The 15283-nt window shown below is 44.3% G+C and overlaps 1 long non-coding RNA gene across 1 annotated transcript; it reads right to left on the reverse strand.

The window, feature by feature from the left end:
• Positions 1 to 940: 940 nt before the first annotated feature.
• LOC135895517 (uncharacterized) lies at positions 941 to 8313 on the reverse strand. Its single transcript, XR_010562471.1, has 4 exons — positions 8182 to 8313; positions 3861 to 3902; positions 3113 to 3140; positions 941 to 1015 (listed from the first exon to the last, which is right to left on the reverse strand). It is a non-coding gene; the product is annotated as an uncharacterized LOC135895517 (long non-coding RNA).
• Between the last annotated feature and the right edge of the window lie 6970 nt (positions 8314 to 15283).

A 15283-nucleotide genomic window follows, 5' to 3' on the forward strand; every position in this document is an offset into this window, starting at 1 on the left:
TAAAACCACATTAAAATTTGGTCCACCTGACACTCTGTGAAAATCCTCATTCTTGAACTTTCCTGATCCTGAGATCAATCTGTGCCTCTCCAGTCCCTGCTGTAAGTTACACTGGCCGTTCCAGCAGCTGGGGATTGCCAATGTGCAATGATACCCTAGTCTTGCTCCCTTCTCTGGCTACTCTGCCTGTATCTGCTGAAGGGAGAGTAACTCCTATGCCTACCCCTTCCTTCAGCTGGCACAAGCAGTGACTTCAACAGGTTTTGTATCAGGCCCAAAGCGGATATCCTATACCTGGGACAGCCTTTTCCTCACTCACTCAACTTCACGTTCCTCTCCAAAACTCATTTATTTCAGCTACCATACTGCCATGTATCTTCTCTTTGATGCTATATGTCCTTCTCTGTTACTTGAACATTATTTAAATAAATAACTCATAATTAATACAAATAATATAAAATAAGACAATTTATACAATGAGCTTTACTTAAAAACAACACTCTCCCAAAAGCTATATTCCCTTCCCATCCATTACTGTTGTGTCTATCCCCCTCCCCACAATGATCTGTTGTCACTCTCCATTTCATTACCTGTGTGTTTTAGGTTGTAAGATCCCAGGGACCTTACGTCCGTACATGTCTGTAAAGCACCAGTGGCACAGCAGTAGTGCTATACAAACAACAACCCATACTATCAGAACAATAACTTTATTTCTATTATTATAGGAAGAGAGGTCCATAAGTGGAATAGCATGGAAATTTCAAATTAAGACTCAGGTATGTTGTGGAAGATTGATGTTAGAAGTATGCAAATTGCCTGCCCGCACTATGGCTCATGACTTTCAGAACAATTAAATCTATTCAAACATCTTAAAGAAAAAAGAATTATGTAAACCAAGAAATAAGAATATATGAGCAAGTTTGATGAATATTTTTTTTGCCTTTATCATTCTTTCTTTCTGTTTCTTCTCCATCTCTTTTTTCTGAATTCTCTGTTTGTTTACTGAGGGGGGAAGCTGGAGGAGAAAAGAAAAAGAAAAAGTTTAAATCAGGAATGGTGTATTGGATTTGCTCTGGTGAGGTTTAGTAATGGATGGGATCCCATCTATTACCATGAATGGCACCAGATCCCTGCTCACTACAAAAGGGAGAGGGTGGGGTATCTCAGGATCAATTTACTACAATATTTGATAAACAAGATATTAAAATCTGGTTGATATTTGGATCCAAAGGTCCTTCTACCCAGGCAAAATTCAGATTTGTCAATGCTTATCATGAAAAAATCAAGACAAAAATGTGAACCATAGTACAAGATTCAGGGGAGCAAGATCATTATCATCATTGCACAGAAAAGACCTTAGACAGACCAGGTCATCCTCAAACGATCAGAGTGAGAGCCTTGAACTTCTCCTGTCCCAGTCTTGTCAATTTTAGCTCCTCTATTGTCCCCCTTGTCAGTCATTCTCTTCTTTTGAACAACAACCCAGCCAACTCTTTTTACTTTTCCCTCTCCATACTGCTGCTGTCTATTGACCAGCTGACTCCCCTGCATCCACCTTCCCCACTGACTTCAACTCCTAGCTTTCATTCCTCCTCACACTGGAATCCCCTACTCTCATATTTGGTTACTTTAATTTCCATACTCATGTCCCAGCTCACCTTTCAGCCTCCTGCCTTCTTGCCCTCACTTCTTTGTTTGACTTGCACCTATGGATCGACTCCCTTACTCATCAAAATGGCCAGTCTCTGTTCCCTCTCTCTTCCTTTCCCCCCTTATCCCCAGTACATTCTCCCCCGTCACAGACTGTGAAACACTACCTGTCTTCCTTTTCCAACCTCTCTTTCTGCCCAAAGGACCCCATACCTTTATTATTCTCTTGCCCAGCTCTCATGCTGTCACCCCTTCTCTCACTCTTTTCAACATCTCACTCTCATCAGTTTCCTTTCCCTCCCTATATAAACATACTTTTATCTTCTCCATCTTAAAATACTTGACCCTTTCTCCCACTCATACTATTACCCAACATCTCTTCTCCCCTTCATCTCCAGATACACTGAACGTGTTGTCCACAACTGCTGTCTGGAGCTTCTTTCTTCCAATTCCATTCTTGGTTCTTCTCAAGTGTGGTTTCCACCCTCATTAAAGGCAACAGGACTTAAACTCTAAATGTTTATGTCACTTTTGAAAATGGGACTTAGGCATTTTTTATAATTTCACGCATATTTCAGGATGTATGTTTGCTCTTGCTTAAATCAAAGGGACTAAACTATAACAAGTATCATACCTAAGGGAGACTGTGTATTCTTAGAATAGGCATACACTATCCTGCTTAACATTTGTCATTTATTTTTTATTGGTATTCTAACTCTAATAAACAACGTTTTATGTAAGATAATTTTAGTATTGGCTAGTATTTTATAATAAGGGGCCTGATTCATTCCATTACCCTAGTGTTTCTCCACTGACTTCAGTGGATTTATACCAGCATAAAATGAATGTAGTAGGCTGAAGAATCAAGCCCAAGGAATCCAAGCTGTTCTCAGAGAAAAGAAAAACAAAACGCAGGATTCAGATCAGCCTATTTAGCACCAGAGGAAACCACCTAAACACACATCAAAGGCATGAGAATTAGAAGCCTATGTCCAAAATGAAATTTTCATTTCATTTTCATTTGAGTAACAAAGAAAGACTAAAGACCAAAGGGATGCCAAAGACTGGTGATCGAAAGACACCTTCTATTTTCTAAATTTATTATTCATTTTGCACATTCCTACAGCTAATCTAAGGCCCATTAACACATCCAGAAAACTGGTCCACTTATGGTGCAGAGAGCAGGATTCTTGTACACGTCAGCCTGTTGTTCATTCAGAAGTATTAAACCAGCAAGTAGAGTGGTAGGATGCAGATATTTGAATTGTATGGCCCTGAACCAAAATAGAGCTAATAGGTCTAATTTAAGGACTCACAACTGAAAATTGTGTTTGTTATATAAAGGGGCCTATTCCAATATGTTATGACATGCTAGAAGTGTTTTTAAATAAACTGAGTAATAATAAAATACCAAATTTAGCAACCTTAAGATACAATGTTCAACTGTATGTAGTTATCTTACCAGAACATTCCGCATATTGAGGTTTCCACTGTTGAAAAACAGAAGGAATTTATGCAAAGCACAGTCCCAAATAATTTTTTTGCATAGTTCTTTTTCTGACCACAGCTGCCTTTATTCATCCTAGTTATTCATTAGATCTGTCCAGGGAATTTCTTGGGACATCAGACAATTCTGGGTACCTTTACCCATACCTACATCCCATCTGTGTCATTATTTCATTCCTAAAGCTCTCAGTCTATTGGGGCAAGGCAAGCTCCAGGTCAAAAAGCTACCTTTATATCAGTATTTATCTAATTTGTCACTACCTCGGTCTGTCCCATTTCTCTTTCCTCCCCCAAACTCTGATCCCTTTACCGCTATCAAACATGTTTAATAAATCTTAATTCTTTAAGTGACATTGTTTTCCTCCTCTGGTGCTACTCCTGACATTTCTTCTTGTTGGTGCTTTGTTTCCCACTCTATCCCTGACTGGATGACTCCCAAACCCACAATGAGCTTTCAAGAAAGCCACCAAACACCTCCATTGTGAACACTAGTTTGAATACATATTTACATAAGTATGCTCCTCAGTTTCTTGTTTGATGAACTTTCTTACAAACCAAAATTGGCTTGGATAAACATTTAACAAAAGAAAATTTAAGTAGTTTTGAGCAACATCAAAGTGAATTTGATTTTATTAAATGAATGTTCGTGAATACTTTTTTTGCAACGTTTTCCTTGCTCTATACTCCTCAATAAGGATACATACCTGATAATATTCAAAGTTGCTCTTTAAAGAATCTGTGGAGTCCTGAAAAGGGAAAAAAAACTTTTTAAAAATACACATATATCTCTGGCCAATAGAAAAATGTGGTCTTATTTGTGAATATTTTTTCTAGAATTCTCCATTTCTGGTAATCTTTACAATATGCATATTCTCATTTCTCCTATTAATTGGAGGCAGACCAGATATCTGGATGTAAGCCAGGCTTAGGACAACTCCCCAAAAAGAATTCTCCAGAACTACAGTTTCCAAAACTGAAAAATACTAACTATATAAAAGTTAACAAGTCACCTCAAGCCATTTGCAATAGAGCCAAGGAAAGAAATATAAGTATTTCCTTGAAGGAAATGGTCCTCCATTTCAAGTTACTCAGCAAATGAGTAATGGCCAGAAAAACTCTGGATACAATACAATGCTCCAAGGGAAGGCCAGACTGTCAGATACGGAAGGTTCAAGAAAGCACGTTCACTTGCATGATCAAATTTTCAATTCTTTGTTTTTCTTTTGTCCAACAGTCTTCAAAGTGAGATGTAGAAAGCACTTGTAAAGTGTAAAAACAATGAAGAATCCTTGTGGCACCTTAGAGACTAACAACTTTATAGTCTCCAAGGTGCCACAAGGACTCCTCGTTGTATTTGCTGCTACAGACTAACACGGCTACCACTCTGAAACTTGTAAAGTGTGGTAAGCCAGAGCACCCTCTGGACTTTTACTGTGCAGCAGCAGTGTGCACACAGGATGTTGCACTGCACAGCAAAACTAGTGCACTGCAGATTCACACCCTAGCTTGCCACACAGTAATGTCATGTGTAGACAAGCCCTAAGTCTGCTCCTCTCAAGTCTTTGAATGGGAGTTAAGCTGAATTTCTACACATTCACTTTCAGACCCAGGTTCTGGAACAGGTAAAGGCATAACTATGGCATCTGACACCTGATGAGGAGGCCTTCCTTGAACTAGACAGTTATTCACGTAAGGATTTTTTTAGATGTGCAGTAATGACTGTTACAACCTTGTTAAAAGCCCTCAGTGCAGTCGATAGCTGGAAGGCCTACCACAAACCTTAGGTACCTCTGGTGCTATGGAATTATGCATATATGAAAGTACACATTTTGGAAATCAAGAGATACAAACTAGTACCCTGGATCCAGAGAGGGAACTATCCTGAACTTCAACTTGCATATGAATCTGTTGAGCTTTCTTAAGTCCCAGATGGGCCACCATCTTTCTTTCCTCTTTGGAATAAGGAAGTATTTGCTGTAAAACCATTTTGCTGGTAATTTAAAGGTACCCTTTCTATAACTCCAAGAGAAAGAAGCGAGAGGACCTCCTGGTGTAATAGGTCCTCATGAGATGCGTCCCTGGAAAGGGCCAGGGAAGGTGGGATGGGAATAGGCACACTGTGAAACTGGATAGAATATCCTATTGTAATAATATCATGACCCACTGGTCTGGAGTTATGGAGGACCAGGCATGCCTGAAAAGGGGCAAATGGTCACAAAGGAAGGGTTGGTGGCTCTGGATCCAAAGGGGTAAGGTGCATGTCTTGACAGTCCTATCAAAATGAATGTTTTGGCTCCAATGCAGACTGTGATACGTAAGCTTCAGAGGTACCCTGTCTTCTCTTATGCTAATGCTGCCACTGGAAGGCTCAGTCAATCTTTGGTGAGAGAAGGGAGCTGGAACTGAGCTCTGTGGGGCATACAATTTCTGCCTGATTTTTTTTCTTTTAGGGGCAGGTTTATAGAACCTGAGAGAGCTAGGAGTCACTAGAGAAGCTTTCAACGTATGATGGGCACCATCTGTCTCAGAGATGAACAACTCTGATCCCTGAAAAGACAAATCCTCTGCTGTAGACTGAACCTCCTGACAGTAGCCAGACCCCTACAGCCAAGATGCCCTTCTCATCATGACTGCGGTGGCCATCAATTGTGAAGTGGTGTCTGCTGCATCCAAAGCAGCCTGAAGGATGGTTCTGGCAATCAACTGTCCTTCATTTACCTTCTTTCCCTTGCATCTGGAGGTAGTTTGCCCTGAATGCTGCAAATTTCTCATAGTTCAAATAATCATATCTGGCCATGAGGGCCTGATAATTTGCAATCCTAAAGTGCAAAGTAGCCAACTAATATGATTTATGGCCAAATAAATCCAGTGTTTTGTAATCAGGTTCTTTTGGTGTAGTCTTATTTTGCAGATGTGACTTTTCATCAGCAGCTGTCACTACTAATGACCCAGTTGAAGAAAATTGTTGATGCCCCTGACCTAATGGAGCTGGGGATGAGGGGGTTTGGGGCGTAGGAGGGGCTCAGGGCTGGGGCAGAGGGTTGGGGTGCGGGAGGGCGTCAGGGCTCTGGTCTGGGGGTGCAGGCTCTGGGGTGGGGCCGGAAATGAGGGGTTTGGAGTACAGGAAGGGGCTCCGGGTTTGAGGGGGGGCTCAGGGCTTGGGGCAGGGGATCGGGGCACGGGCTTACTTCCGGCGGCTCCTGGTCAGCAGTGTAGCCGGGGTGCAGAGGCAGTCTTCCCGCCTGTCCTGGCACCGTGGACCGCATTGCACACTAGAAGCAGCCAGCAGCAGGTCCGGCAGGATTAGAAAGAGTTCCTCTTCAATGCTCTAGGGGAGTGCTGCACCGAGTAGGTTGAAGCAGTTGACCTGTTCGGAGACAATTGTACGGGGGCGGGGTCCCCCTGGCTGAGGTCAGAAGCCAGTCAGAGCAAACTCCCCATCATAAGGAGATGTAGTTTAAGTTCCCAGTTCATTCTGGTCTTCAATTTTAATTTCAGGCAGAAATTACACTTTGGGGAAACATACAGCTCCCCAAGGCAACGGACGCTGACCAGGATAGCCTCTCAGCACAAAAGGAAAGATTTAAACCCAGGTAAACTGGGCATACCCTCCCAGGGTTTCAGTTCCCTTGATGGGAAGAAACAAGAAAAATAGATGGAGGAACAATGATCCTTATCCTAAAAGTATAAGTAAAATCTTTTATTTTAAAGATTTTTTGTTTACTTTTAAAAAAAAAATTAAACTATAAAAATTAATACAGCTAACTAACACAAAGGAAACTCTAAGAACTAATGTTAACTAACTACTAACAACGAAAGAAAAATACAGTTGAGGTAAGCTCAACTCAGACGCTGCTGAGGCTCCATCTCAGGCCACAGCAACTGAGAAGGAACAGGGCGGTTTGCTTGGGCATAGGCACCGACTCCGTGGGTGCTCCGGGGCTGGAGAACCCATGGGGAAAAATTGGTGGGTGCTCTGCACCCACCGGCAGCTCCCCGCCCCACCCCAACTCACCTCTACCTCCGCTCCGCCTCCTTCCCTGAGCACGTCGCCGGGTCCTGCTTCTCCCCCCTGCAGCACTTGCGTCGTGAAACAGCTGTTTCGCGTGGCAAACGGAGGGAGGAAGAGGGAGGAGGAGGAACGCGGCGCGCTCGGGTAAGAGGCGGGGCCAGGGCAGGGATTTGGGGAGGGGTCCAACAGGGGCAGGAAGGGGCGGAGTTGGGGCGGGGCCGGGGGCGCGAGCACCCACCGGCGCCAAGGAAAGTTGGCGCCTGTGCGCTTGGGCACCTCTATATAGCATCGGTGCAGGGCACAAGGCTGCAGGGGATGCGTGTGCAGACTGAACGGACACGGCTACCTAAAATCTCTGATCTCGGGTGCAGGCACACCTACAGTGGAGCACCCATAGGGACACTACTCAATGAAGAATCTCAGGATACATGCGCAGCCATAGCAGATGCTGCTGGCCAAAAGACTCTAAACTCGAGCACACATGTACCTTTAGTGGAATGGGAATATAGATAGTCACTTTGAAAGAGAACTCCTTGTGCTTCAATGATCCTAGGCCAGTGAGCCATACTGATGGATCTGAAAATATACATGGTCTGACAGAGTGAATGTCAAAGTAGACAAAAGCATGGGAATTGGAAGAAAAAAAGATGAGCTCAGCAAGGGAGGCTTTTACTGTCAGTCCCTAAGATTAAACTGCCTGAGGCTGGACTTTCTCAATGGAGAGTGTCCTAGAATATAGCATTTACTCCCTTTTTGGCTCCAGAAAAGTCTGGATTTAAAGGCTTTCAGGGCACAGTGAAAGCCATATTGTTTTATAATTTGTATAATTATGAATGTTTAAGTAGGTTGGAGGTGTTTTATATAGTGGAGGTTCCTCTACTACATGATGCAGGCATGTACAGATGCTTAGGGTTTTTTAAATTGAGTACGTCGATCATAAACTATAGCACTGAACACCAAATGAATGTATAAATAAATAATTACAATAAGGTAATTGCATTGCATTAGCTTACTTGTTGGTTTGATGATGATTGTGATGATTCTTGAACGGAAACAATTTTCTTTATGCCCACAAACTGTATATAGTTCTGACATTCAGAGCAGGGCGGTTTCGTGCAATAAAGAACATCATTCTCTTCTATTTTTTTTCTGGATCTGAAAAAAAAAAAGTAGCAGCATTTATTTTCTGCAAAAGCAAAACAAGAGATCATGGTGAGGTGTCCCTCAAATAAATCCTAGGACTTTCCCTGAAGAACCGTATTTATTGTTAGTTCTCTCTGTCCCAGATTTCCCATCTCACTTTATTTCTGCCTTTGAGCTTCTCATCATTATACATACACATGTGCACTTATTATTTACAAAAGTAAAGTATTTATGTCTTAAATGAAACCATTCCAGTCTTGTTGGAGTACTCTGTCTTTCCTCTACAGAGAAAATGACCATAAACTGGCTGCTAGGCCAGTTATAACTACCATCTTTCCCTCAACTGCTGGATGTATAGTCTTCTTGTACTCTCAGTGTGCTCTCAGCTGTGAATCAAGAGTAACTCCACTGAAAATGGAGCTGGAGCAATGTAGTCTAGTGGAAGGGAAGCCAGGAAATTTGGATTTTAGTCCTGGTCCTAACACTGCTTCCCTTTGTGGTCTTGGGTAAGTCACATAACCTCTATGTGTACTAGTTTCCATATCTGTAAAATGAGGATACTATCTGCCTTCTTCACAGGAATGTTATGGATTAATTAATTAATGCCCCAAAATAATTTTTAACAGTTATATGCTAAGTATTATTAATGGTAATTACAATATTCAGTGTAAAACAGGTGTGAGTTTGCAATCAGGCTCATACTGCAGTACTGGGAATATTGTTATTTAATTTTTGCATATTTTAAAGGAATGTGAAAATTAAATGACAGTGAATATTTTCAGCCTGGCCAGGGAATGCTGTAGGTTGGAGAGGAAAGAGCAGTCTGCTGGACTCAGGGGTACTAGCTAGAAGAAAAGATTTACTCACCTTGTGCAGTAACTGTGGCTCTTCAAGATGTGTGTCCCTATGTGTGCTCCACTTCAGGTGCATATGCACCTTTCAAACCCTTGATCGAAGATTTTCTGTAATTAGTGTCCGCTCAGACCATGCATACTATACAACCTCATGCCACGCTCAGAGGGTACAGAGGGCTGCACAGGTGAACCACCCTCATTTCCTTCTCTATCCCAACATGCAACAAGAATAGTCTGAAGCAGAGGGGAAGGAGGGCAGGTAGTGGAGCACCCATAGGGACACACATCTTGAAGAACCACAGTTACTGCACAAGGTGAGTAACCTTTTCTTCTTCTTTGGGTAGTGTCCCTATGGGTGCTCCACTTCAGGTGACTCCTGAGCAGTATTCTCACAGGAAGCTTCAGAATCAAGTCCAACACTGAAGACAACACAGCACAACCAAGTTCTGCATCAAATCTGATGGTGTGGACCAAGGCGTAGTGTTTAGTAAAGGTGTGCACTGAAACCCACGTAGCAGCTCTGCATATCTGAGGCACTTGGATGTTTTTGAGTCACACTGTGGAAGTTGCTTGTGATCTGGTGGAGTATGCTGTAATTCTTTGAGGAGGCAAAACACCAGCTGCACTATAATAAGCAGTAATACACCCAGAGATCCATCTCAACAGACTCTGTGAAGAGATCATAGATTCTTTTGATCCTTCCACAATGGAGACAAAGTGTCTCGGTGATTTCCAAAACTGCATGGTCCTATCCAGATAAAAGGTCATATCATACGAAGGGAAGTCTCCCACTGAGATTTATGTGGTTTAGGAAAAAATACCCGTAGAGTAAAAGACTGCTTAAGATGGAAATCCAACAGCACCTTTGGTAAAAAGTTTGGGTGTGGTTGCAGGTAGACTTTGTCCTTGAAAAATACTGTAAATGGGTCAAGGCTCCAATTTCTCCAGCTGACAGGATAGTTACTAGAAAGGCCATCTTCATAGATAAGTGAAGCAAGGAGCAGGTTGCCATAGGTTCAAACGGAGGTCTCATAAGGTATCTAAGTACCAGTTTGAGATCCCAAGTCAGAATATAGATTCCCCAGACGCTTAATAAATCTTAAGGATAGAGGATGTGCAAAAACAGAATACCCCTCTAGTGGGGAACGAAAAGCTGATATTGCAGCAAGGAGAATCTTAATGGAACTAACTGATAAACCTGTTGTTTTTTTTAAGTTGAGCAGATAATTCAAGATGGCTGAGAGCAGAGAAGATTCAGACACAAGGCAGTGAGGGTGACACCAATGATTGAAGCTCTTCCATTTCTGAAGATAAATAATTCAAGTTGACTCCCTTCTACTGTTTAATAATACTTGTTGTACTCCTATTGAGCAGGTGGATTCTAATCCCATGAGCCATCTAGGAGCCATGATTGGAGACGGAGGACCCCTAGGCTGGGGTGAAGCACATAACCCGCTTCCTGGGAGAGGAGCTGAGGGACAGTTGAAAGCTTGAACGGCGGTTGGACACATAGGTGAAGCAGATAAGGATACCAAACTTGCCTGAGGCAGGTCAGTACTACGAGGATAACTCTGGCTTTGTCCTGCCTTATCTTCCTCCTCACTTTTAGAATTAGCGGTGTTGGAGGGAATGTGTAGAACAGGCCGTTTGTCCAAGGAAGGAGAAAGGCATCTCCCAAAGAGAGGGGAACTTCCTGTTGCTGTATGTGGCCAATAGGTCTACCTGTGGAAGTTCCCACCTCTGGAATATCCCATAAAGGATCTGAGAGTCCTACTCCCATTTGTAGTCCTGGGAGAAGCATCTGTTGAGCATAATTACTGTGACATTCTGGACTCCAGGAAGGTAAACAGCTGAGATCTGAATCTGACGGGTTATACACCAGTTCCATAACTTTATAGCTTCAGCGCATGGGGAGGGGGAATCTTTCAGCTCTATTTGTTGATATAGAACATATAAGCTACATAGTCCATCATGATACCCTTTGATTTGCTCTTGATGAGGGGTAGGCATTGAAGGCAGGCATTTCTGACTGCACTGAGTTCCAACAAGTTGATATGGAGACCAGTTTCCTGAGGTGACCATGTGCCCTGAGTTGTGAGTATGTTGAGGTGTGCTCCCCACCCTAACAGTGAGGCATCCATTCGCACAGTTATTGTTGGAGCTGGGATGCCCGTGCACACACTGCGTTGATCTTTCCACTAATTCAGGGAGTTCTTCACCTTCAGAAGAACTGTAACCAGTTTGTCCAAGCTGTTACTGGCTGAGTAATAGGTCCTCCTGAACCAGTCCTTGATAACAGCAAAGACATAGGCCTGGTCTACACTACACAGTTAGGTTGATGTAAGGCAGCTTACGTCAATCTAATTATGTCAGTGTACACACTGCAGCTTTGCTCCCGCCAATGTAAGAGCTTGTCTACACTACCGCGCGGGATCGATCTGAGATACGCAACTTCAGCTATGTGAATAGCGTAGCTGAAGTTGACATACTTAGATCTACTTACTGCGGTGTCTTCACTCCAGTAAGTCAACAGCTGACGTTCTCCCATCGACTCCACTTGCGCTTCTCGTTCTGGTGGAGTACCGAAGTCCACGGGAGAGCGCTCAGCGGTCGATTTATCGCATCTATACTAGATGCGATAAATCAACCCCCGCTGGATCGATCACTGCCTACCGATCCGGCGGGTAGTGTAGACAAGCTCTAAGTGCCCTACTACACCAACATAATAACTCCATTTCCAAAAGAGATGTGGTTATGTCAGTGTAGTTAGGGCGACACAGTGTCTGTGTAGACAGCAGGAGCTGTGAAACTGACAAGAAAGCTGGGTAGCTAGAGCCCAGCTGCCCTCTGCTCTCCTGGAGAGCTGGGCAGCTAGACCCCGCTCCCAGCTGGGAGTCAGGCCAAGAAGCCCAGGCAGCTGGAGAAGCTGGGAGCGGACAGGGGGAGAAGCTGGGGCAGCTGGACCCTGCTCCCTGGGGGCAAGAAGCTCCAGGTACTTTCTCCCTTGCTCCCGACAAGGAATGCGGAGGTGAGAACCCCAGGGAAGCTTCCCGCCCCCTTCCAGTGGAGAACGGGGAGGTGAGAAGCTCCGGGCGGCTTCCCTCACTCCCAGAGGGGAACGGGGAGGCAAGAGGAGGCAACCCACCGGGAGCTCCTGGCAGAGAGCTGCCAGTTGAGCTGAGACACTTGGCTCTCATCTCCCCACAATGCCCCTCTTAGGTCAGTGGAAGTGCTCCTGGTGAGGACACATACCACCAACCCAAGGAGGGTAGTGTGGACATGCACCACTGCAGTAATTACTTTGGTGGTTGTAAGTCAACTTACGTTTCTAGTATAGACATGCCCATAATCTTGCATGTTTGATCGTGAAGGTGCAAGCTGCCATATGACCCAGGAGCTGCTAACAGTTCCTTATGGTAGTATGGGGACTACCTTGAATTTTCCCAACCGGATTCGACAAGGTTATGAATCTGTCTGTGGAAAGGGAGGCCCTGGCTGCCAACGAATCCAAATATGCCCCTATGAATTGTATTCTCTGTGCAGGGACTTACTTGGACTTCTTTAGGTATAGCTGGAGACCCAACTCCTGGAAGAGGGAAGAGAGCTGTTTGGGTGGAAGTTAGTATTGCTTTGTAAGATCAGCCCTTGAGTAGCCAGTTGTCAAGATACAAGAAGACTAAAGTTGCTTCTCGCTGAAGGTAAGCAGTCACTACCACTAAAATCTTTGAGAACACCTTTGGAGCCAAAGAGAGGCCAAAGGGAAGTACTCTGTATTGAAAAGGATCCTGGCCCATGGTGCAGTGCAGATATGTCCTGTGTGCGGGATGTATTGCTATATGAAAGCCTCCTGTAGGTTGAGGGCTGAAAACCAATCTCCTGTTTCTAGAGAAGAGATTGTAGCTGCCAGAGTCACCATCTGGAGACTTTTACAAATTTGTTCAGTTGTCTTAGATCTAAGGTCGCTCTCCACCCTCCATCCTTCTTTGGCACAAGAAAATACTTTGAGTAAAACTCTTTCCTCCTGTGAGGGGATGGTACCAGTTCTATTGCTCCTAATCAAAAGAGGGAGTGTACTTCTTCACTCAGTATACTCTTGTGGGAGGAGTCCCTGAAGAGGGACGGGGAAGGGGAGTTGGGCGAGACCTATAGTGGATGGTGTAGCCCGATGTTATAACCTCTCTGACTCACTTGTTTGTTATAATATGCTGCCAAGCCCATTGGAAATGGGAAAGGCGGTCTTCAAAAGTGGGAAGGTGGGCAAAAGGTTGCAGCTTGCAAACTAGAGGTGCGGGAGGAGTTGAGCCCTCAACTGAACTGTCAAAATTGCTGTTTCGATGATGATGGTATACCAGCTGAAGGAGGGTGGGAAGCTCTTTTCCGCTGAAATCTGTCTTTTTCTTGTGGGTTTGGTAGTTATGTGAAAACCAGAGAACTGAGCAGGGCACAATCTCTGGGCAGTTTGAGACCTGCTAAATCTCCTCTTGTTTGGAGGGGTGTATACACCCAGAGATCCCAACATGGGCCTGGAGTCCTTCAGCATGTGCAAAGACTCATTTGTAGTTCCTGATAAAAGTTTCTGACCATCAAATGGGAGATCTTCAACCATATTCTGAGCCTCTCTCAGGAATCCTGACAACAGGAGCCATGATGCCCTGTGCATGACAACTCCTGTGGAGATGGATCTAGCGGCAGTGTCTGTGGCATCCAAGGATGGTTGGAGAGAGGTTCTGAGTAATAACTGACACTCCTTAATGATGGCCTGGAAATGTTCTCTATGCTCCTGTGGAAGATGTTCAATAAAGGATGTGAACTTGTAATTCGTGTAGTCATACTTGGCTATGATCGCCTGATAACTTGTGATCCAAAATTGGAGGGTTGCGGATCATTACGCCTTCTGTCCAAAAAGGTTTAACCTTTTATGGCCCTTGTCATGAGGAGTAGATCTGGAATAATGCTGTCTACTCTGCTCACTTACAGCATCCACCATCAGGAAAGAGGGTTGGGATAGGAAAATTAAAATTCTGAGTCCCTGGGGGGAAGATAATATTTCTTATCCACCCATTTATAAGTTGATGATTTGGTGGCGGAAGTTTGCTACACAGTCTTTGCTGGATGCAGGAGAGCTTCATTGATGGGTAGCACAACCCAAGTGGGTGTTGCCGACTGCAAAATGTCCAGGAGCTTGTAATGTGAGTCTTTAGCCTCCTCAAGAGATGTCTGGAGGGTGTCTGCCACCCTCGTCACAAGGTCTTGGAACTGACAAAAATCATTGGCTATCGATGGTGTGCAGGCATTACTGCCTCATCCGGAGATGCATACAAAATAGAGGCTTAAGGAACCTCTCAGTCTGCCCTAACTTCCTGTTCCTCAAAGGTCTCCTTACGCTGGGGATTTGATGCCGAAGACTATGTGACCCTAGTTTCCTGGTGCAGTGGAGCTGGAGATCTGGCAAATTGCAGCTAATATGCTGCCCAAGGATCCCAGTATGGCCATTGCGGAGGCCGATACCAGAGAGCGGGTGATACCCAAGACTGAGCCCACCATCTCTAATGTCAAAGCATGGGTTCCTTTAGTGATGTGAAGTGGAACCCCACACTGATAAGAAGGCGAATGATTGAACGTCTCGTTCATCCTCCTCATTGTCCTCCAAAGGGGGGGGCAGTAGAAAAGGGTGCAGAATCCTGCAGTACCAGGAAGCACCAGTAATCCAGAGATTGGGGGCTCAGTACCAAGAGTTGTTTGGTATCCATAAGCAATGGGGACTCCAACTCATCAAACACTTGCAAGTCCCTGGAGTAATGGCATTCCTGTAGTACTGAGTGGGTTAGCACACAGTTGACTAGGGCAGTATCATTGGTTTGGAGCCCACAGGTGTCAAGGCTGAAGGTATGTGCTTCGATGTTGTCAGTACCAATGTGGAAAGGCACTGTTGGTAAGTCTGAAATAGATGGTCCCAATCTGGAGGCAGATTGTAGCGGGGTCCTGCCAGTGCCACGTTTCTCCAAAGTGCTCCACAATCTGGTACCGGAATAAGTCTTTAGCCTCCATGGGACCGAGTCGAGAGGCTGAAGCCTCCGACACTGTAAACCTAGCAGGAGATTGGGACTTCTTGAGAGCT

This window comes from Emys orbicularis, chromosome 1 (assembly GCF_028017835.1).
Source record: "Emys orbicularis isolate rEmyOrb1 chromosome 1, rEmyOrb1.hap1, whole genome shotgun sequence".
NCBI classification, from domain to species: domain Eukaryota; kingdom Metazoa; phylum Chordata; order Testudines; family Emydidae; genus Emys; species Emys orbicularis.